A 25,704-nucleotide genomic window follows, 5' to 3' on the forward strand; every position below is an offset into this window, starting at 1 on the left:
GCCTGACCGCCACCTGGTCGGCCTCACGCTCTAGGGAGACCTCTAGCTTCCTAAGCTCCACCCCGCGTTAGGTGGGTAGGTGGTGAAGTAACTAGTGCGGAAGTCATAACCGGACCCTTCTACTGAACTAGACCTCCCAAGTAACGGGGACAATACCTCGTTATATGTCCAAACTCCCCACACTCATAGCAACTCCAATCCGTCAATGGTGTTGGAGGCTGAATCAGACCCTGAGAACCAAAATAACTACTAGAAGAACCTAGTACAAATGAACCCTGAACTGATGGACCACCAGATGAACTCTGTGCCGGGAGGGCACTAAGAGATGACTGACCTGGATGAGCATTGTATGAACCATGGCTAGCTGATACACCACGATGAACCAGACAAGTCATCTGAGCGGGCCTATAAGGATGACCCCTGCTGTGGTGGGACTGCCCAACCACCGGAACCACGAGGCCTTTTGGCCTCCCTCTCCCCATGCTACAGACTACAGACCTACTCTATCTGCCTAGAAATATCAACCACCTTATCGAACCTAGCACCTGATGCAATCTCCTGAGTCATGACAAAGCGCAAGCTATAGTTGAGGCCATTAATGAACCTCTTAATCCTCTCCCTCTCTGTGGTAACAAACCAGATCGCGTGACGAGCCAACTCTGAAAATCTCATCTCATACTGGGTCACGGACATACCCTCCTAGCATAGTTGCTCAAACTGCCTACGCAACTCCTCCCTGCAGGTCTATGGAACAAACTTCTCCAAGAAGAGAATAGAGAACTCATGCCACGTAAGTGGTGCAGCGCCGACTGGCCTGCTCAACTCATAAGCCTCCCACCATCTAAAAGTTCCCCCTACAACTGAAAAGCAGTAAATGAGACTCCACTAGTCTCCAAAATACCTGTCGTGCGAAGGATCCACTAGCACCTGTCTAAGAAGTCCTGGGCATCCTCTGACTTTGCCCTACTGAATGTTGGAGGCCTGAGCCTCCCAAACTGCTCTAGCCTCTTCTGCTCCTCGTCACTCATAGGTAGGCCAACCTAGGCCTAAGCAACTGCAACTGGCTGGGCTGATAGTACCCCTGGTGTCTAAAGTTCATGCACTACCTGCTCTGGAGTACGGGTGGCTGGAGTCTAAGCACCCCCCTAGCCTAAGAAGTGGCTGGTGCGGCCTAAACTGAAACTGCCTAAGCAAGGCTAGTGCATAGAGCCAATATTTGGGCCAAATCCTCCTAAAGGACCGGATCACAATGGGCACAACTGGTCCTACAAGCTCAACCACATCTGGTATCTACTCCTAAGATAGAGCAACTGGTGGCTCTAATGGTGTTGCTCTAGTTGTTGTACGAGCTGCACCTCATCCTCTACCGCGGCCCCGGCCTCTCTTAGCCCTAGCTAGTAGTACTGGTGGCCGTCCGTCCGATCTGGTAGCACGTGTCTTCACCATTTATGAGGGAATAGAATAATAAAAGTTTAGTTTTCGGGATCAATAAATCTACACGACAAGAATAAAAGAGAGTGAAGTTTTCCTAATGGTTCGATAACCTCTCGAATATAAGTACAGACGTCTCTGTACTGATCCACAAGACTCTACTAAACCTGCTCATGACTCGTCAGACCTATGCAACCTAGGCTCTGATACCAACTTGTCACTATCCAAATCTCACATGTCGTGATGGCGCCTATCACAATATTAGGCAAGCCGACAATCACCATTTAACTACACATTTTGAATTAAAAATATAATAAAGCAAGTTTAATAGTGAAAAATCTCATACATAACCGATAAGAAATACCGCGACTCAACACAAAATCCCCCAAGATCCGGGTGTCACTAAGTACATGAGATACTAAAAAACAACATAGTCAAAATTTCTAATACAACTATCTGAAAGGATAGAACAATGCTAAATAATCTGAAAGGAAAGAGAGTCGAGGTCTAAGGACGTCAAAGCAGCTACCTCAAAAGTCTCCAAGTATGAAATGCTCCAAGTCTAGCAACCGTCATCCCCAGACGTACCTGGATCTGCACACGAAGTGTAGAGTGTAGTATAAGTACAACCAACCTAATGTACTCAATAAGTAACAAGACTAACCTCAGACTGAAAGCAATGACGAGCTCAGAAAGGTGTAGTTGAAATCCAGATAATAACAGTATAGATATGACAGGAAAATGACAGTAATAACTCAGAGAATCTCGTAATCAATTGTACACAATATAGAAATGTAGGCATGCTATCAAGTTTAACAGTTTAAACTCAACACTGATAAAATATGCCAAGTATGACTGATATGAGGAATGTTACATCTCTATATCTACATGTCAAATGTGCATGTCATATGTAATGCATCACAATGATAACCTCATGTACTCACACATTCAGAGTACTTAATCTGACTGTCTCAACTCTCACTCATCACATTCAATCACTCAACAATGTATGGTACATGCGCTCACTGCTGGTATGTGAGACTCCAGAGGGGCGAATCCTGCCCAATCGCTAAAATAAAGCAAATATAGCATGCTGCGGCATTCAACCCGATCTCATAATAATATATAAAGCCTATAAGGCATACTGCGGCGTGCAACCCAATCCATAATAATATTATATATAAAGCCAAGAAGGCATGTTGTGGCATGCAACGTGATCCACAACCTCTCTCAAAACACGGCTCTCAGGCCACAACTCAGTCATCAATCTCTCCAATATCTTGGGCTCACAAATCTCATACCAATCAGCCCAAACAATGATACATGATACAATAATAAATAGCAACTGAGACTGAGATATGATATGCAGATGATGGATGTGACTGAGTACATAATTACCATTTAAGCAATTAAAACCATAGAAGAATTGTCCCGAGTGGGTCCCAACAGAATAAGCATATAACCTACACATGATTTCTAATATGGATTTTAGCTCTCAATTACTCTGACATATATGGATCACATGAATGGCAACAAGGCTTGATAATTACACAGTACCACAGAATGGACCGGGTTACAATTACCACGGTGCATGCCCACACGCCCGTCACCTAACATGTGTGTCACCTCAATACCAACCACGTAACACGTATTTTAGGGATTCATACCCTCAAAACTAAGTTTAGAAGTGTTATTTACCTCAAACCGTGTAAATCTCTACTCTAACAAGCCCTTGCCTTGTGAATCGGCCTCTGAACGACTCGAATCTAGCCACAAACAACTTAATGCAATTAATTCAAGATATAGGAATCGATTCCATTTGATAAAGCTAAGTTCTTTAATCATAGTCAAAAAGTCAACCGCGAGTCCACATCTTGGAATCAAACAAAATTAACCAAATCCGAATACATATTCAATAACGAGTCCAACCATACCAAAATAACCAAATTCTGACCTCAATCACCACTTAAATCCCCAAATCTTACTCTCCTAATACATAGGTCAAAACTCCCCAAATTTCACCTCAAAAATAACAAATCTATGGGGAAAATTCAATGGGTAGTCAATATAATAGATAAAAAAGACCAAAATTTGCTTACCTCTTGAAATCTTGTGAAACCCCTCTCAAAAATCGCCACTAGCTTAGCTTGAAAAGTCCAAAAATGAGAAAATTCCTCAAACCCTCGATTTTTATGCATTCTACCAGGTATCTCGCACATGCGATTTACTTAACTGCTTTTGCGGCCTCGCGGGTGCTGCCAAAACTCTGCTTCTGCGATTCACATGAAGGTCCCCTAATTTCGCCTTCTGCGGACCAGACTCTGCTCATGCAGAGTCGCACCTGTGACCTCAGCTCCGCTTCTGCGGAAACTCCTGCCCCTCACCTTATTCGCATATGCGCTCCACTTCCCGCATCTGCATTTCTGCAGATGTGGAAAAATCCTCGCACCTGCGCCTCCCGTCATCCCCAATGAAATACGCTTCTACGATGCCCTTTCCTCTTCTGTGGTCGTGCACCTACGATCAATTCTTCGCAGGTGCGATCGCACCAGACCTGCTATTCTTCAGTACTTCCTCAAGTCCAAACTTCAACCCGATTTCAATCCAAAATACTCTGAGCCCCCTCCCCCTCCCCCCCCCCCCCCGGGACCCCATCCAATATCAAAAATATGAATCACACCTTAATTCAAACCTATTGAAACTAATGAATTTCCAACTTCTAAAATCGATGTCGAAACCTAACAAAACAACTCCGATTGACCTCAAATTTTGCTCATAAGGTAACCACAAAGTCAACTCTCGGTCAAACTTCTCAACATCTCCAAACTTCAATATTTTTAATTTTTGTCAATTCAAGCCAAAATCATCTACGAGCCTCCAAATCAATATCCGGACACACTCCTAAGTCCAAAATCACTATATGGAGCTATCAAAACCATCAAAACTCCATTTTGAAGTCATTTACACATAAGTCATTATCTAGTCAACTCTTTCAACTTAGGCTTCAAAACTTGGGACTAAGTGTCCCAATTCATTCCGAAATATCCCCGAAACCAAACCAACCATCTCGGTAAGTGACATAACAACAATTGAGCATAAAATAAACAATAGACAGGGAAATATGACTAAATACTCAAAACGACTAGCTGGGTCGTTACACTTTCGATAAGCTTGAATTTCAGTTGTTATATAGTTCAAACCTTAGGTCTTTGGAGGAAATTTTATAGTAGATAATTTCGGTGAATCGAGTATAAATTTTTTGATGTTTTTACTCCTTTGTTTATTGTATTCAAAATACCAATATAAATTCTCAGAGAAAGACTAAGTAAGAACCAATAACTAAAATCCAATTTTGCTTATTCTTACTTATATCTTTTTAACTAGTTGTAAAATTAAAAATTATTAGTTTTATATAATTTAGTTAACTTAGTAAAAGTAATAAGGAAGATTAGAGAGAAAGATTTAAAAAAAAATTATGTTTGAGTATACAATAATATGTATATTATCCTTTAATCAAACACTACTTCTATAAAATTTATGTACCAAAAAAATAAATAGACATTCTAATAATTACAATAATTAGATATAAAATAGTTCAGCATTCACAATTATTATACTTTTGACTCAATATTAAATTTTAATAATACTTTTGAAATGATGCATAGTTTAATAATATTTATATAATTTTTTAAGCTTTATATTTATGAATATGGAGTACACATGCAAAGCTTGTATCCTAAAACTAGTTATTTTCCTAATATTTAAGACTTCAAATTCTATTAAATTTTTGTGTATTAATTTTTTTCTTATTTGAATCATGCAATGTAAGATATTTTTAAAAGAAATGTAATAAGCATTGAATGGCTAATTCTTTCCAATTATTTTAGTCAATTTTTTTAGCACTTCAATTCCTTTAATGTTTGGGATTCTTTATTTTCCATAGAGGAAAAAAGATTCTTCAAAGTGGTCTTTTCCATCAGTAATTATTGGCGCGACTTTGGAATTTCAATAGGTCGAACAAAATTTCAATTTGAATAAAATACAAAAGCCTAAATATTTTAGGTCAGATTTTCGAGCAGCTTTAACTCCTTTTAGGTTTAGAAAATACATTAACTTCCACAAGGATTTAGAAATATAATATAAATATTCTACGCATCGATTTAACAAAATTCTTTACGTTTGTAACTAAAGTTAACTTTCACAAGGACTTATAAATCTTATAAAATATTATCTGCTCAATCAACATAACAAAATCCTTTACATTTGTAACTCAAGTTAGTTTTCACAAGGATTATGAATCTAATAAAAATATGTTACTCTAAGTATTTTAGTTTTCTACTCAGTGTCTGGTAATTGTATTGGGGCTAATTAAATTTGATTTGACGTCGGAAAGTCTCACATTAACAAAGACAATTTTGTATCCGGGACTTAAACCCAATACTTTGGTTAAGGACGAATCTGCTAGATTTACAATTGTTGAAGGAGTTTTTCAAGTAGCAATGCAACGATATTAAAACTTTTTTCAGAGTTTGAATCTTATTTGAAAAATTAATTAATCAATGGTTTATGATATATTAATAACTATCTTTTTTGTTATACAATTGTTTTTGGTTTACAACCGTCAAATATTTTTTAAATAAAAAATCTATAAAACCCAAACGGGGCAGTGAACAAAAAAACGTGATGTCAGATTTTACTCTTTTATTTTTAATAGATCCAGATTCTCAAATTTTTACTTTTAAAAATTTGATGACAACAACATTCAATTTAATTGAATTTTGTTTTCATGTAACAAGAATAATAAATAAATAGATTATGACAATATCGTATAAGTACATGGATTAGGTATACTTAATGTTTCTTTCTTAATTTTTACGAAAAGTAGAAAATAAATACAATAATATTAACACGTGGATGAGGAAAAAACAGGTAGAACTTTTTCTCTATTGAGTTTTCTAAATAGGCTCGTCATTTATCATTTTCAGAAACTTACATAAATTTATCATTACTCTCTATTTGATAACTTAGATACACTTTTAATTATATATGAGATATTTTAAAATTTTAAATATATTAATATAGATTACAAATGCAATGCGCATACTTTAAGACTAGTATTAATTAATAATATAAAATAATCAACATCTAATGGCAACTAAATGACGGTAATTTATTTATACGCGAGTTTAGTTATGTTTTAGTTCATTCCATTATGTTCTTTAAATCTTGATGCGTAACAGTTATCTACATCATCTTGTTCCACTAGTTAAAAAATTTCCGTTGAAATATTAAATCTCATAAAATTCCTGTGCCACTAAACTCTATCATTACCAGAATGAACATGAAATATAAGTCCATGTTAAGTTTAGTTGATTTTGAATTTATAATCATATTCGTTTATCATACTTATATTCATTTTCAATATCCTAACGTCAACTTAGATAAGAATATGATGTGTGATAGGTGGTCAATGCTCTACCTAAATATAATAACCAGAAATCTATATAGATATAATTGAGGGTCATACACACGGATACGTGGCACTTCAGCAATTGCATTTATCTTTTTTTAGGAATTTTCGGATTTTCCTTTGATTTTTCAGTATCAAAGACCAAAAAAAGCACGCAAAACAAAACAATACCGATTCTTTACTCTTCTAACTTTTGTCTTTCCTCTCTCTTTCTCTATTACATTCTCCGGCATGTTGCCACCGTTCGTATTCAGACCTACTGTCAGGTATCTTTTTCTTTTTCTTTTCTCTTTAGTTTGCCGCTTTGGCTGTGAGTCTCAAAGTTCATTCACTTTTTCGGTTTTTTCAATTTGTTAACGAAGATTGAGTGACCATACATATCAAAAAAATAAAGAATGAAAAGAGCGTTGTTTTGCTGATATTTTTAATTAATTGTGACAAAGTTCGACAACAATATCCACAGAAGTTGATCATAATATAGTGATATGGAGTTTAGACTATATAAGATTTTCTATGCAGTGTTAGATATTGGTATTAGATAGTGCTTCAACTTCCTTTTACTTTTTGGTTTCATTATGAATTACAAGAATGTTGTTTTACTGATATTTAAAATGGTAACAATATTTGACAACACTATCTATAAAAGTTGATTATAGTATAGTGATATGGAACTTAGACTTGATTGAAAGAACATTCCTTAACGAGAAATTGATAAACAAAAATAAATTTAAAATTGCATAGCAGTTATGGTTTATTAACTTGGGAATGAATGAGTTAACAATAAAAACTTATCTTTAATAGTTTTTTGTCGTTTTTCTTTGTAGACATTGTTTCTCCTACTGTTTACATACAAATCTGGTTCTCTCCTCTTCGCCAATTATCACTTCTGCATCTATTTTAGTAACCTTATTCAGAGAATGAGGCGGAATATCAACTTTCAAGTCACTGTTTGTTTGTTTGTTTGTTTGTTTTATAACTTCGGTCCACGGAGGTTTGTTGAATCAGTGTTGCTTTGTGGTAAAGATATGTAAACAATCGGATCTATGTTGTTGCTCCAACTTCACAGTTTCTTCGACAAATAGAAGCTTTCACCACTTTCATTAACCATTGTTTAATATGAATACAAATTAAGTTGGCAGCAACCATCTGGAAGCCCTTTGCTTAGTCTAATGGTGTTTTTAAAGTATGCAGCTTATTTCAAGAATAGGTATAGATCAACATTTGCTAAGTGAGGATCCACTTTCGTTTACATTCACTATTTTCTTAATGGCTCAGATAAAAACTAACAATTTGTAAATTGACAATGTTAATTATGTTGCGTTGTTTGGTAATATAGTATTCTTTCTGTTTCCTCAAGTCTTGAAAAATATTTGGCAGCAACAGACTTCAGACCATTTCATCAAGAAATGCAGAGTAGTAGATATATGCTTACGGGCGCATTGTGTTACCCTTGATGGGAACAAAGGTGGAGGTTCACAGAAGTTGGGGCTAGCAAGATCCACAAATGTCAACTGCATATAGTTACAAAATCATATAATAACACTTTTGGTTGCTTCTTTTCTTCAAAGTTTATTTTATTAATTGATATCTTTCGATTTTTTAATTTTTTTTTAAGAATTGGTGAAGTTCATCATCAATTGTTTGACAGTAATCCATTTTTGAAACTTTTAGGATTTATAGAAAATCAATTAGTTTTGATTCCTTTGCTTATTTAAGTCTATCTTTAACTTCTTTTAATTTCAAATGTTGTATATATCTCATAAATTTCAATACTCAATTATTAGGAAGTATAAGTATATAACAAAAGCTAATCCTAAATACAATGCTGGCTAAGAAACTTTGAAAGAGGGGGGAGATAAAAGAAGAAGAGAGGAAGGTGTAATGAAACAATTTAACAAGTGACTTATGTGTTTCTTTAGTTGCACATAGACGAAAAAAGTACTTTATAAGCTTTTTGAGGGATGGCATATAATTTCATTATTAGTTTACTAACTTACTAATTTCAATATAAATATATTCATGTCTTTTTATGATCGTGCGAAGCGCGGGCAAATTTACTAGTTCACAATAATGGAGAAGATTTTGGTAAGCCGAGAAATTCATGTGCAACTAGTAATTAAAGGGATGTAAAATAATTTAAATCGAGGAACTTTTCTAGTAAAAAGCTTAATGTACATCTTATTTCACAAACTCGAAATCAATAGAAGGAAATGAAGAGTGCAACTTTGATTATGTAATTGGTTGTTTTAGCCAACAAAGCATTCTAGGATTTCCTACACAAGTTTTATTAGCCTATAAAAGCAATCAAGGATTTTCTTGAATGTGTGTAAATGCTACTATCAAAATTCAAACGACAAGCTTCTCTTCCAAGATGTTTCAAATTACTACGTACCGAATCATTCTACACGAAAAATTCCAACCAAGATGTAGTTTTGGAATTGCGATTTTTGATTTCCAATCAAGAAATAAAAAATCGAAGAAAGAATGCCCCCAAAGCTTCACAATATACCAAAACTCTAGAAGAAGAACGGAGGAAGACGACCCTAACGATTGTAAATGTTAGCTGATGACTTCTCGTTTTTTTATTTTTATTTTTATTTTCTTTAAAAATATGCCTCCAGATCTTAGTTTGTTTTATGTGGTTAATTTAACTAAACCGGGTGCAAACACATGGTACAGTTAAATTTTTGTCGTCCTTATTGTCAACTCCTCACTTCAGAGCTCCATAAGCTGCCGACTCTAGTTTCTCCAATCAAAATTGTAGGCTTTTGCTTCTTTTACTTGACTATACCAAGACTCGCTTTCATGAGAAGTAGAATGACTTGAATTCTTCGTATGCATAAAAGTAATGAACATGTAATCATTTCAATCATTGATGAGCCGAAAATGAGCTTCCTAGGATGACAACTCCATAGCAAAGCTTCCACAAACGTTAGGCAATCCCCATATAACTTTATACTAACATTTAAAAGGTCCACAGGTAGCAACTCTATGGTGCAGTTACAACACTTTCATAGTAATCTCATTGTATAGGCACACGAATGTCTGGTGGCCTAGTGGGCGCAGCGGCATGGTTGATACGGGGACTTAGGTGACCTGCATCTTATGTTACGATCCGCAGCCAACAGACTCTCCTTCAGAGTATTTGTATTTTTCTTTCTTGTCCAAATTTGCATTCCGGACAGATGATGTATTTTTATTTCATTTTTCCTAGTTGATGCTCATGCACTTGTGACACCGGGTTATGGATGATTACGGGTTATTCAGTATTGAGATTGTGAATATATTATTATTTACTTTGAATTTTTCTATTTTTCTACTATTTAATTGAAGGAAAACTATGATTTCAAAAATATTAAAAAGAGAACCAAATTAATAAATTATTGTTGGCTTGTCTGACAGTAGTGTCCGGTATCATCACGACCTTTAATGAATTTTGGATCGTGACAACATGGTATCAGAGCACTAGGTTCGCTTAGGTCTCACGAGTCATGAGCAAGTCTAGTACAGTCTTATGGATTGGTACAGGGACGTCTGTACTTATCTTCGAGAGGCTACAGGGCTGTTAGGAGCACTTCTTTTCTTGATTCCTTATCGTGCGATTTGATTCCTTTGAGGCTTATGCCCTTGTTTCCTTCCTATTCGATATTATGCAACGTGAAGTGCTTTCTATCAATTGGAAACCGAGGAATCATAATGGTACTACGGATGTGGTGCAGGATGTTTCTCCCTGCGTAATTGATTGGGCTATTGTTGTCGCCTTGCGAAAGGTTGCTCTGTCGTTTCAGCTCAGTATCAGTAATTCCTATGATGTTGAAGTTGGGCACCGATTGTTATGGTGATTCGTGCATTGCTATCACGCAGTATTGGTGCAATGGTAGGGTGCTTACTTATGGCTCGCGACAGTTAGGTTGTAAATGTTCAGATTTGGGTTGATGGAGTAACGAGACTTGGTATTTTCGAGCGTGGTGGAATTTTCATCTGTGATGTGGTCTCGTTGTCCTTGTTTGAATGTGTTAAGTTCGTCGGTGTTACAGTCTTCTCCAATTCGCCTTTGGGACAGAGTATTGTGAAATGGTGCCGGGGAAGCGGCTGTCAGAGGTCGCAGTGAGTTGTGGTTCAGAATCAAATCGGTGTGCCTAATATTGATGGCTCAAGGAAGATGATCTTCGGAGAGGTTTAGAGCTGATAACGATCTATTAGTTCAAGTGTTACAGAGGTGGATTTCGATTTAAGGCAATAACTGGCATTTATGAGGAAGGTCATAGGGGAGGTGTCTTGCGGCGGTTAAATTTCTCGAAGGCCAAGTGTGAGAGACAGAGGTCGGGTAACTACTTAAAGGAAGGGGTTTGACCAAAGTAGGAGAGTGGCTGAGTAGCATGTGGGTTATGTGATAGGATAGCTACACGCCCTGAGGAAAGTTTAGAGTGATTTGGGATTCATGGTGGACATTGACTAGGTCCACGGGCTTAATTTGGCATATTGGCTGCTATACGGAGAAAGGTTGGATACGATGGAAAAGAGTTTCTTGATATGAAGAAGGATACAACATGACTTTGGATTCGAATGTGTCGTCGCACCTTTAGTTGATGTCAATGGGGAGTGAACTGGTTTGTACAGCAGGTGAATGGGCACAGACCCAGGATGGTTTATTGGTTTCATATTAGTTATGCTTGGTGCAATATCGTTGGAAGGTTTCGAGGAATTTGGCGGGTCGATAGTGCGAGGTCATGTCAGAAAGGAAGAACGAGCCTTGGTGGGCTCCAGAGTTAGGCAATGGTAGCTTTGAGCTAAGTGGGAAAGGCCCACCGCCTACGATTGGATTGCATGGTTATCTACTTGTGAGGTTTCTGGTTATCGGTGTGTTGGTGGGTTATTAGGACTAAGGAAAGAAAACATCAGTGGTAATTTGAGCAAAAGATGGAGAAATGTATGCTATATTGGGCGTTATCGGTCCATGTTCAGGTTTTGGGAAGACTCAGGATTTATGCTTCGTGTGGAGATGATTTACAAGGAAGGTGATCCAGCCGGTTGTCTCTTTGAGAGGGTGTTCATGTGTTAGCAGAGTCTTGGAGTTGATTATATTCGGGACCAAGTCAGAGTGGGTGACTCTCAACAATGGTCCTAGTGAATTCAAAAGTTAAAATGAGGTGCCTAAAGATTTCAAGCCCGTAGTATGGTTAAGAATCGAGCTTTTGCAGCGGATTATGAAAAGGGTCTTGGAGTGTTCTATGTTATCTTTGGCTTGCAGTGTAGCATTTGGAGGAGTGAGGGAAAGGACTTTGGATTCGTAGAGGAATTTTCAGAATGGGTGTACCCGTTGAGGATGCGCGTACAAGGAGGGTAGGAGATAGTTCATGGGATTTGAGTCAGCATTGTCTCGTAATATAAGGCCACTCAGGATGAGTGAGGATTTGGATTCGTGATGTTTTGAATGAAGCTATTATTATTCCTAAGGCAAGTCTAGAGTAAATTAAAAGAAGTCGGATCGGTTAACAATGGTTGGATTGGCATGATAATGGCAATGATCAGTTCCTTCAGTGTGTTAAGTTATACGTGTGCTTTGTGGCGGTACGTACGAGGCTTAACGGCCGCCGTAATTGATTTTATGTGGAGGAATTCGAGCGTTATGGTCTGTTATATGTAGATGGATCCCGAAAGGGTTATGATGGCTTAGACCACTACTTGAGATTGGTATTTTCTGTGGTTATGAGAATTTAGTCATGTGTTACGACAGTTCTCTTGAAATGAGCTAAGTAAAAAGGTTTCTATATGATTAAGTATCTACCCTATCAGTGGTTCGAGAGTTATGAGGAAATTCTTGTACTATCGTGTATTGGCATGTAGGCACAGTGAATGACATGGGAATTGGAAGTTGAGTATCAAGGTTGTCGTTTGGTATTGATAAGAATGTCACAAGCTCGGACGAGCAGAAAAGGATTTAGAGGTTTAAGGCAAGTTGGTATTGTCTTCAGCGTCACCTGAGATCAGTGTCATGTGTAAGAGGCTTTGTGTATTGATTTGTGGATTCTTGATTCGCTTTATAGCATTAGTATGGCCGGTGGTATAGGTGTGCAAATTTGTTACCTAGTGCGGAAGGTCATGGGAGCGTATTCCACTAGAAGATTATATAAGTGTGACTTGTAATCACTTAGTTGATCAAATATTGGGACCAAGTACGGAGATTGTGGTGTTATCGTTAATGTGAGAGAGTTTAGGCCTGAAAGGCGCTCTATTTAGTCGGTTATGAACTGTAGAAGTTTGTTTCGGATTCGACGGTTGCTCTTATGTGCCATGAATAGGTCATTGTGGGTCCTTGAGAGGTCAATTGCCCAAGCATAGTATGATCAGAATCGGATGAGGTCCGTTGATGGGTCCAAATGTGGATGTGTACTCTACACCATCCTGGGTGTGTTCATTCAGCATAGCACTCCTTATGGAGGAGTATTCGGACGCTGGATGTTATTTCATCGTCGGCTATTTCATGTAATACTCTATTGTACCGTATGGGATGTGAGACGGCTCGAGTAATTGCACATGTGTTGAGGTTCCGAGTGGTGATGGTGTAATGTGAGCAGGATGGCTCTCGAGATGCAGATCATATATCGTACCTTTTTCGTGCTTGAGCTTTGTAGCGTATGGGGCTATATATCCCCCCCAAGGATTTCATTATGCACTTCGCGTGCTTGTGGTTGATATTCGAGTATTTCACAGGTATGAGCATTTTAGCTCGATAAGTAATTCCTTTATAGATTATTATGTGTCGATCGGGTGGCACGCTGCTACGGGTACATTGTTTGGATCGGGTGTCACGCCGCCACGGGTATCATGGTTGGATTGGGTTGCACGCCGCAACAGTGTGATGTTAGTTAACAGTTTCCCATATCTATTCTTGTGTGTTTTGTTTCTCATTTTCTGAGGAAGGATCATAACATCTCGGATGCTAATTAGTTACGTGGGTTGAGTACTTCTTTCTAAAGTTCATTTTTCCCTTTGATATCACATTCGAGTTTGTAGCTTGTTGGCACATTGTGGCATTCTATGAGACTTTGGTAGTGTCTGAGGTGGCTTATTGCCCGAGCAACTTATACTGGGTGAGACAAGATTATTGGACCTGGGATCGGTGCGATTGGGTTTATATGAAGTACATTAAAGAGCAATTACCATTATTTGGTTCATAATGAGGTAATGGTTCTTGTCAAGAGGAGGAACTCAATGATTTGCTGACTCGGCAATTGGTTATAAACTTCTACACATCTCTTCCGTCATGGTAGTATTGCAAGAGTTGGAACATGACTTATATGTGTCATGAGGTGTACTGTGAGCATCGGATTTGTGGAATTTTGGCTATCACTATTAGAGGATGTTGTATGGTCATGTGAATTATGCGAGGCATAGTGTGGATTTAGCAAAAGTATGCAGTCATGTATTGGTGCATCATGTAGTGATTGATACGGTGTTCGAATGAATGAGACAGCCCTGGCAGAAAATTCAGGATGTTAGAATTTGGCTCTAAGGCTAATTTGACTAAACAAAGGGGGAATCTTCAAATTTTCTCGAGCAAATGTGCTCAATTGAGTTGTGGTAGCACGGGTAGGTGCACAAGGTGTTAAACATTGATTTCAGACAACTCCAAAGCAGTTCTTAGCATGTTTGAGGATGAATGAATGTTTAAGTGGGAGAGAATGTAACGACCCGACCAGTTGTTTTGAGCTCTAGCATGTCGTTCGGCGGTTTGAGGCCATGAGCAACTTCACTTCAGGTATCATGACTTGTACGCGTGGTCGGAATTGAATTTCGGGACGTTCGAAGTTGATTTGGAGAGAAAATTCTCATTTCAAAAGCTTTAAGTTGGAAGAATTCACTAAGGCTGGATTTGTGAGTAAACGACCTCAGAATCATGATGTGAAGGTTCCAACAAGTTCGTATGATGATTTCAGACTTGGACATATGTTCGGTTCGGGTTTTGGATGACCCGGGAGTGTTTCGACGCCTATTGTGGAAGTTAGCATTTTGGAAGAATTTCATAAATTTGGGTTAAAGTGCATTTCAATGTTATCGAGGTCCGTTTGGGATTCTCAGTCTAGGAATAGCTCCATATGGTGATTCTGGTATTGGGAGCGCGTCCGGAAGTGGATTTGGAGGTCCGTATGTCATTTTGGGGTCATTTGGCGAAAGTTAGAAATTTGTAGGCTTTTGAGAAGTTTGACCAAAGTGGACTTTTTGATATTGGGGTCGTATTTCGATTCTGAAAGTTGGAGTAGGTCTGTAATGTCGAATGTGACTTGTGTGCAAAATTTAAGGTCAACCGGATGTGATTTGGTAGGTTTCGACATCGAATGCAGAAGTTTGAAGTTCTAAAGTTCATTAAGCTTGAATTGGGGTGCATGCACGAATTTGACGTTGTTTGATGTGATTTAATGCCTTGACTAGGTTTACGTTATGTTTTAGAACTGGTTGGTATAATTGGACGGGGTCTCGGGGGCCTAAGGTGGATTCCGGGTGGTTAACAGATCGAATTTGAAATTTGAAGAAGAATTGAGGCAGCTGATATCTGGTGTAACCGCACTTGCGAGGTTTTGGCCGCAGGTGAGGAGTTGCAGAAGTGGCCTAGGAGTCACAGAAGCGACCTGGGAGTCGCAAAAGCGGAGTGGGGTAGTCAGAGGAAGGACTGCAGGTGCGGAGTTTGGGCCGCATCTGCGCAAGCGCAAAAGCGAAGAAATGGGCGCAGAAGTGGAAGAGGACAACAGGAATGGGATTTTGACCACACATGCGGAGCCACATAAGCGGTTGTTGGTTCGCAGGTGCAAAAGTCGGCTGGGCAGTGAGGTTTCTTTAAAGACGGGACTTGGCCAATTTTTCTTCCATTTTTCACTTGGTGGAGGCGATTTTAGAGAGCTTCAAGGAGGGATTTTCTTCAAGCAATACAAGGTAAGTGATTCCCACTTATTATAAGTTGAATACATGGTTTGTATAAAGATTTAAACATGGAAATTAGTAGAAATTGTGGGGTGTTGGTAGAAAACCTAGAATTTTATTATTTTTGGATTTTGACCACGTATTTGGGCATGAAATTGAGAATAACCCATATATTTGAGTTTGCAACGTTATGGGTAATGTTTATCTTCGAAAAGTTTCAGAATCCGGGCACGTAGGCCCGGGGGTGATTTTACCGACTTTTTGAGCGGAGTTGGAAATTATTGTAAATTGATTTGTTATGAGTATTAGAGTATATTTTCATTGGTTTGCACATTATTTGATTAGTTTAGGAGCGTTGGGCATCGGTTTGAGGTGTTAGAGTGGCGTTGGAGCCGATTATGGAACTTCAGAGTGAGGTAAGTCTCTTGTCTAACCCTATGAGGGAGAAATTACTCCTAGGTGTTGTAATTGATATTTGCTATTTGTTGCGGGGGCCTACGTACGCATGAGGTGATGAGAGTCTATATGTAGCTAAGTTCATGTGATCGTTCGGGTAGACTTAGGTTCACATCATGTTATAGTTGTGCTATTTGAGCAGTCTCTTGCCTATTTAATTCTTCCATTTTACATTACTACTTGAGACTAGACGGGATATTGTAGAGATTCACGAGTTTATGATTAGTCATTGAATAATTGTACTCATCTTACGAAATAATTCCGCGATATATATGTTTTCACTGAAAAGTTTTATTAAAGAAATTATAACTCACACGTTTATTCGTGAGTGAGGTTAAGGACCGTTAAAGCTTCTTATTCTTATGGGATTGGGTCGTTCGCTTCAGCAGGATTATGTATTTTACTCTTATGGGATCGGACCGTTTGCCTCTGCAAGATTTATGTACCACACTCTCATGAGAGCGGGTCGTTCGCCTCGGCAGTTAAATAGATGCATCAATGGTTCATGTCATTCGACCCTCGGCAGTGCACAGTTTAATTATTATGTTAGATCGGGTCGTACGACTCGGCATTTCCTATAAAAATATCCTCATGAAAATCTTATGTAATATTTGGCAAGACGCCAGTGTATCAGTGTGTTTTCCTGATTTGAATTAAGGCAACCTATCTGATGAGATTCACTATATCCATATATATAAATATGCTCCGGTTAAGGAAGAAATTTCTAATAGGAGAGCTTGAGTTATTACAAATAGGAGGATTGTACCACGTATTTATACTCGTTTATTTTGTTCTGCCTCATATCTGCTTGTCATTTCTGTACCTGATATTATTGGACCGCTAGTAAGTGTCGATGTCGACCCCTCGTGACTACTCCTTCGGGGTTAGGCTAGATACTTACTAGATACGCGTTGTTTTCGTACTCATACTACCCTTGCTGTACATTTTGTTGTACATGCACATGGATGTCTGGTGGCCTAGTGGACGCAACGACATGGTTGATACGGGGACTTAGGTGATCTGCATCTTATATTACGATCTGCAACCAGCAAAGTCTCCTTCAAAGTATTTGTATTTTTCTTTCCTATCCAAATTTGCATTCCGGACAGATGCTGTATATTTATTTCATTTTTTCTAGTTGATACTCATGCACTTGTGACACCGAGTTCTGGGATGATTACGAGTTATTCAATATTGAGATTGTGAAAACATTATTATTTATATTGAAATTTCTATTTTTCTACTATTTAATTGAAGGAAAACTATGATTTCAAAAATATTAAAAAGAGAACCAAATTAATAAATTATTGTTGGCTTGCCTGACAGTGGTGTCTGGCACCATCATGACCTTTAATAGATTTTGGATCGTGACAGTAATGTTCACTACCTTCCTATTCAACTGCTCAAACTCATCCACATCAACCGAGCAATGTGAGGAAGAATAAGAACCACACAATCCAGAAGTACGAGGACTGAGACTAAACTCTGATCCAAGGCCGTAGACTCTCCCCTTATGCACGCCACTAGCTGCCTTAATCTACATGTCCATGAGCCCCTCTTGAGTTGGTTGGATTGGCCTACCTTGATCATCAATCGACTGACTTTGAATGAACTCCTCCAAGATTTGTTTGAAATTATTCTGTAAATATATTACAATTATTATAAAAGTAAGTTTTATTAAAAAAAAATATGCAAGTATCTTTATTTCTCAAACTTTAAAGTAAACATGAGAATAAGTGTTGTGCTGTATTTAAATAAGTAAGCAACATGTAATGCACATAACAACTTTCGCCTTTTGTTTTCCCATGTATTTTTCTTTTTCTTCAGAATACACTCATTCCCATGAATTGCCTAATTAAGCACACAAAATTAACACTTCAAGGAGCTTCACGAAAATAGTTCAGCACGGATTTCCCCATTGTAGAAAAAAGGCCCAGTGATATAACTATGAAATGAGTATTATTCTCCAAGAAATATACCAAAGACCTGTAGAAAATAGACCAGTAAAGATAACAAGGAAGAGATAAGAAACCTTATACATAATCAAACACTAGCAGAACAGAACATATCATAAGTTATGGTCAGTAAAGTGGCTAACAAAATCACTGAACTTAATGTATATAAGATATTTAGTCCAAGTGCGAGCATATAATATTATGAAATATTTTGCTTGTTAGATAGAATCAACAATTAGGTTAGGCCATTGACAACACCAATGACAGAAACATTTGCTTCCACAATGCAGCAATCTTTGAAAAGGAAGCCTCTTTTTGGACCATTTAATTCATGTAGCGGCATAAATGCATGCTACCCCCAACTCATTTAGCCAGAAAGTCCTCTACTAACTATTTAAAGACCTTGAGAATATGCCAAGGCAAAGAAGGAAAGATCAGTAGCAGTACAGTACTTTCAAATACCACAGTGATCATTCATGTCCAAATATACACCTTGACATTTCTTTTCATTGACATGGTTTTCTAGCATCCATTTAATTGAAAAATATGGAATATACATCAGAACATACCAATAGGACAAAGGAAAGTGGGATGTTTCAGTTGTTATACTTTTTAGAACTTCTACTGGGTTGATTGAATATGGATATCGGTAGTGCCAAAGGATCATTATCACCTTCACCGTCATGCCGATTTGGCCTATTTCTCAAACATGATGCGTGATGCTCAAAATAATATGAACAAAAATAAGAAGTTTCTTTAACTAGATTGCTTCACATATTGATCCTCCAATTTTGGATTTTGTTTCAGCATCCGTTTACATTTGCCAATAGTCCTACATAGTATAATTTTAGATGGGAAGAAGTGTAATCAAAACACATAAAGGGAAAATAATTAATGATTATTACCTCTCAAATAGATACATCCATCTACATTGAACAGGTCCCTAAGTCGTGCCTCTCTTACAAGATGAACTGGGAGATGTTCCATTACGTTGAAAAAAACACATGGAAAATTTTTTGCCAGTTTGTTTATGACTAAATGGATGTTACTTTCTATCAAAATTAGATTTTTCTCCCTCAATATATTAAAACATAGGTCTTTGAAAAATAAGCTTATCTCTGTGATGGGTTTCTATATTCTCTCAGGCAATGCACTAAATGCAATAGGAAGTAATGATTCCATGAAAATGTGACAACCATGGCTTTTCATATACATCAACTTTCCTTCTTTCATGTCAACACAATTGGATAAGTTTGAAGTATACCCATAGGGCATTCTCAAATTTCGAACCCAATCACAGATCTTTCATTTTTTCATCCATTTTGAATGAATAACTGACCTTAGGCTTCACCATCATGTTATTTTCTTGTCGTAGTTCTAATTCTCTTCGCCTACAGTATTACTGTAAGTTCATCCTGGCCTTCAAGTTATCTTTTGTCATGTTCTTGTTGTCCATTACAGTATGAAATAGGTTATCAAAAAAGTTCTTCTCAACATGTATGACGTCCAAGTTATGTCGAAGAAGATTATGTTTCCAATAAGGTAACTCCCAAAATATGCTCTGTTTAGTCCAATTATGCACAACACCATAACCAGGTAGTTTAAGCAATAGAGACTCTATTACCTTAGGAAAATTCTTAACCCTCTCCCAAATTTCCTCCCCCGACAAGGTTGTTGGTGGCTCATCATAATCTGTTCGATTCTTCATACATGCACTAGCATTTCTCCTGAACTCATGATTCATTGGCAAAAATCGACGGTGACAGTCAAACCATGTATTCTTACCTCCATGTTTCAAAGTGAATGCTTTTGTGTCTTCCATACAGCAAGGGCAAACTAACTTTCCGGCAGTCGACCATCATGATAACATTCCATAAGCAGGAAAGTCATTAATAGTCCATATCAAAACAACACGCAATTTAAAATTTTGTTTAGTTGATATGTCGTATGTTTCAACACCTTCATACCACAATAACCTTAGCTCATCAATCAAAGGCTGCAAATACATATCAATCAAACTTTTTGGATTACTTAGACCCGGAGTTATGCCAGTTAGAAACAAATATGGACTTGTCATACACATCTCTGGCGAAGGATTATACGGTGTAACAAAAATAGGCCAACACGAATATGGTGCAACAGAGACAGAAAAAGGAGTGAATCCATCTCCACACAAACCCAACCTGACATTTTTTGGTTCATTAGCGAAGTCAGGATACATCCTATAAAAATGCTTCCACGCTTCTCCATCTGAAGGATGACACAAAACACCATACGCCCTTCTATTTTCGTAGTGCCTTCTCATATGAGGAGCGGAACTCATTGATGCATACATCCTCTTTAACCTAGGTATAATAGGTAAGTAATGCATCCTCTTAATTGGAACTTTCTTTTCTTTGACATTTGTAACTTCCTTAAAACGAGACAATCCACAAAATTTGCATGTTTCTAGAGTCGCATCATCTTTATAATATAACATACAACCTTTTTCACAACAATCACTTTTTGGTGAGGAAAGTCCTAACTTGAAAACTAACTTCTTAACCTTATAGTAATCACCGGGTAAGTTAATGTTCAAACTAACTTCACCCATAAGCCCAATTATAGAATTCATGGCCGCTTGAGAAATATTCCAATCCGATTTGATAGTTAGTAATCTAACTGCAACAGACAACTCTGAGTGTTGAGCCTTCATAGAGTGGACGACTAGCCGCCTCTAAAAATTCATAAAAGTGCTTTGCCTCATCATTGGGAGACTCGTTAATATTTTGTTGGGATTGAACTTCTAGGTGTATCCCAAAAGCATTCGGCACCATTTCATGCATTTGATTAGTCTCAAAGAATGTACCACTCTCACAACCAATAAGATTCTGAAAGTCAACATCAGCTAAATTACTATAGTTCTCTCCATGAACCATCCACACATAATAATTTTTTTGTAAATCCCTTTCTAAAAAGATAAACTTAAACATCCTTTGGTATCAATAACTTTATACAATTGCACTTAGCACAAGCACATCTAATCGTTCCTTCATTACAGAATTCCAGAAGTGTTTTTGCATAAGCAATAAATCCTTTAACACCTTCTACAAATTCTTCCTTCAATCCCCCCGATTAGGATGATTTCTATCGTACATCCATCTACGATCTCGTTCTATCTATTACACAATGACAAGATAAAATATTAAATAAAGAAGTACATAATTTATTTTATTCAATATATACTAATCAGTATTGTATTACATTCTTTTTACTCCCAGTCCATCTTGGCACTTATAGTTAATAGTGAACCATTCTATTCCTTTGGGCATTTAAGTTAAACTAATTAAGTAACTCAAAGGATTGAGCCCGAACAATATTTCATGTCATATATCGGGTGCTCACTGAGTTTGGGAGGAAAACTATTAACTAGCTTGACCTATTCCATTTGCAACTTGTCTTTAAGGGACACTATGGCAAATTGTGCAAGCATGCATATCTCCTTTTTTATGAGACAAGTTTATATGATCAAGTAAACATCGCTTACAAAAGATGTCAAATGTTATCACAAGAATTAAGGAAAAGAACTGATAAGCCTCATATGATGCAGCAACCTTTTGAGAAGTTAAAAAGCGGATTTTTTTACCTTCAATTTATCAGGAAAAAGAAATATCCAAACATTTATAATTTTCAACAAAAATCTAAACTTTATTCCATGAAAGCACTTTTACCCTCAACTTTGCACAAAATCATTAATCTATCCATCTATTTACTCTACAGAAACCACCGACCTTTGCTCCATAGCACCTTTCACCTTAAATTACTACCAACAAGATAAATTTACACATTATGGAAAAAAAAACTTCTACCAAGCTACCCCATCTTACTGAGAGTGCATCTGATCTAACTAAAGAAAACCAAACAAAAATTTCACAATTTACATTTAAAAAATCAGCTTTTTCACGAGCAATCAACTTAATCCACAATGCCAAATCACCCATCACTTAATTCCCACACACACAAAACACAAATATCAAAACCCCGCATACTCTAACAACAGGTCTATTTCATAAATATAAAAGAAAAGACTTACAATACAACATACTTTTTCAACAATATTACATGCCAAGCTAAATATATCAACAACTACTCAGGTTATAACATGTTAACTGAGAACTTACTCACCTATTTGTAGATAGGAGATATGAAGTATATCACTCTAAATGATGGTCGAAAACTTTACCCTGACTAGCGTAACACAGCAGTGCTGGATCCTGAAGATTGTAAGCCCCTTCTAGGTGGGTTGATGTCTTCTTTGAAACAGTATATAATCAAGAGAACAACATTAATTTTTTAAACCTAGGGTTTGAAATAATATAAAATCCCTAAAATTTGAAGTTTTTTGGGGGAAATCAAAAACGAAAAAAGGAAATCAGGTGAGTGAGCGAGAGGGAGAGAGAGAGAGAGAGAGAGAGAGCGACTTACCTAGGAATGGAGTGAAACTGGTCTGTGCGTGGAGTGAGAGAGACAGAGGGGGAAACCACTAAAAGACTAAGAGAAAACTTATAAAACTTACTCCCTACTGTCCAAAATAAGTTTGGCTTTTTTGTAGTCCAAAATAAGTGATTTTTCCAGATTTTAAGAATAAATTAATTATTTTTTCCTACATTGCCCTTAGAATAAATCGTATTGGAGAATGTGTTAGGAGTATTTATGTGAGGAGATAGTAAAGGTTAATAGGGTCAATTTCATTACTAATTAATGTTAAAAGGTGGATTTCTTAATTTGTGTGAAAATAGCTAAAAAAAATCACTTATTTTGGACCAGAGGGAGTAATAATAATAGGTTTCATACTACTACCGTGGGAAAGTGTTGTGTGAAATATTTTTCATAATTATAAAAAAATTAAAAATTCATAAAATTTCGTACACACGAGTCTGTGGCAATATTTAAAAATTTATTTATTGTTTAAGTTTCCACTATCTTCTCTGAGCAATTATTTTTTTAATGAATTTTTCCACTGAATCAGAGAGAATTAAAACGCGCAAATTTTTGTGCTAAAACTTTCCCACGAATAGTCAATGGGAAATGTTATTTATTTTTTCTGGAACGGAAATTTTAATTTTCCCATTGTATTTTGGTGGGAATTGCCACTGACAATTTTTTCATGGAAAATTTCGTGGGAAAATGCTATATTTCTAGTAGTGGCCTAACCTCGCAATTGTAAGATGTGAGGTCTGCCACTACAACATAATATACCTATAGCTACGAAATCTTAGCTACAGATTCAAAAATTGTGGCTAATACCTAACAATAGCTATAGAAATAAAATTTTCATAGTTATTTATAAAATCACAAAATTTCATAGCTACGAAAATTAAATTAGTAAAGCTAATTCCTTATTTTTGCTATGATTGCTAACTATCGTGGCAATAATTACCTAAATAGCTACAAATTTATTGCTAGAATAAATTTTTGTAGCTAATCATAAGTTTTTTGCCACAAGTTAAAAGTTTTGTAGCAATAGTAATCTTTTAGCTACAATAAATTATTCAAACCAAAATATTGTAGCTAAATAAATATTTTTTTCTTCAAGTTATAAAAGATCGTGACAATAGTTGGCTTAACAACTATAATTAGTTATCATGACAAAATGATACGGCCACAGATTTATTTGTATGATAAAATTTTATAGCTAAATATATATTTTTGCCACGAGTTAAACTTACTGTAGCAAAAGCAACCGTTTTACCCCCGATAAACTATTTGAAACAAAATGTTGTAACTAAATAAATATTTTTACTTCAAATTATTTAAAAAAAACATAACAACAGTTGGCTTAATAGCTACAATTAATTGTCATGATGAAATTATATAGTCACTGATTTATTGCTATGATAATATTTCGTAACTAGTCACATATTTTGGCCACGAGTTAAAATTTATAGCAAAAGTAACCTTCTAGCCGTAATAAATTATTTAAAATAAAATATTATAGTTAAATAAATATTTTTGCTTTAAGTTATAAAAGAAATATTGCAATAGTTAGCTTAATAGCTGCAGTTTGTTGTCATAATGATTAAATGATATAGCCACAAATTTATTACTATGATAAAATTTTGTAGCTAATTATACATTTTTTCTACGATTGAAGCTCTCTATAGCGTAAGTAACCTTGTTACCAAACTAAATCTGTTTAAAATTAAATGTTGTATCTAAATAGGTATTAATGAGAAACATATATTTTTAGACGTTCCCAAAAATAATAATCGACAAAACATATCTCTTTTGTATATATGTGTATCATATACATATAATACACATATTTTATATACTTGGCTAAGGAATGCAATTAGTTTTACCCAACCGTTCAATTTAATATTTTTCCTAAACTAATTTTCTTCAAATTTTAAAAATTATGGCAATTTTTAGCTAATAAATAGATATAATTATTTTTTATGAGAAACGGCATATCCACAATTTTATTGATATGATAAAATTTTGTAGCTAATCATTAATTTTTTTCCATGAGTTAAAACTAACCATAAAAATAGTAAACTCTTAGCCACATTAAACTATTGGAATAACATCTTGTAGCTAAATGAATATTTTTGCTTCAAGATATATAAAAATGTGGAAATAGTTGTTACATTTTTATATAATTTTCATATATTTAATTACATTAAGTATTATGAATTTAATATTGTTGATATCTAAGTCCATAGAAAATTAATTATAATTTTATTAAATAAATATAACTTGTAAGTTCAAACTATAACTAAAAAACAATGAAACTATTTACAATTAACGTGTGAATAAAAATTATATAGAATTTAAACAATTATAATCTTGTAACAAGTTAGAGAAATATTTTAATTAATTAATTTTTAATATAAAGAGTTAGATTTTGGTATAATAGAGAAAAATTAATAATCGTATGCAATTAAAAAATTTATTAATTTCAAATATATAATTAAAATGTAAACAATACTCTTTAATAATAGATCATTTGTTTTACAACCTGATCTTTCTATAATAGTCATCTTTTAGACCATTATTTCACTGTAACAATAAGTTTTCTTTGGAATTGATTTTTATTTATATTTTTGTAACGACCCGACCGGTCTTTCATGAGTTACCTTTTCGTTTACCCCATTTCTGCTTCTTATTGCCTTATTCAGCTGTATTTTGTATTATCGGGTTGGTTGGCTCGAGTTCGGAGAGGTTTTGGTAAGGCTTGAGCTACTTAGTCTCTTTTGAGTGAGCTTAAGTTAAAGCAGTCAACCGGATGTTGACTTATGTGTTAAAGGGCTCGGATGTGAGTTCCAATGGTTCGGATAGTTTGGGGAGGTGATTTGAGACTTATGAGCGTGATCAGAACATATTTTGGAGGTTCGGAGTGGATTTAGGCTTGAATTGGCGAAATTGAAATTTTGACGTTTTCTGGTTGATACGTGAGATTTTGATATAGGGGTCAGAATGGAATTCCGGGAG

General features: G+C 36.2%; 1 long non-coding RNA gene across 3 annotated transcripts; it reads right to left on the reverse strand.

The window, feature by feature from the left end:
• Window positions 1-17,522: 17,522 nt before the first annotated feature.
• On the reverse strand, window positions 17,523-22,778 carry LOC107805702 (uncharacterized). Of its 3 annotated transcripts, none has more exons than XR_012711686.1 (3): window positions 22,696-22,778; window positions 22,396-22,520; window positions 17,523-17,915 (listed from the first exon to the last, which is right to left on the reverse strand). It is a non-coding gene; the product is annotated as an uncharacterized LOC107805702 (long non-coding RNA). The 3 variants fall into 3 exon arrangements; XR_001652479.2 differs by having other exon boundaries at window positions 22,396-22,523; window positions 22,696-22,773; XR_001652477.2 differs by having other exon boundaries at window positions 22,454-22,523; window positions 22,696-22,755.
• Window positions 22,779-25,704: the final 2,926 nt, after the last annotated feature.

This window comes from Nicotiana tabacum, chromosome 7 (assembly GCF_000715075.1).
Source record: "Nicotiana tabacum cultivar K326 chromosome 7, ASM71507v2, whole genome shotgun sequence".
Lineage (NCBI taxonomy): Eukaryota > Viridiplantae > Streptophyta > Magnoliopsida > Solanales > Solanaceae > Nicotiana > Nicotiana tabacum.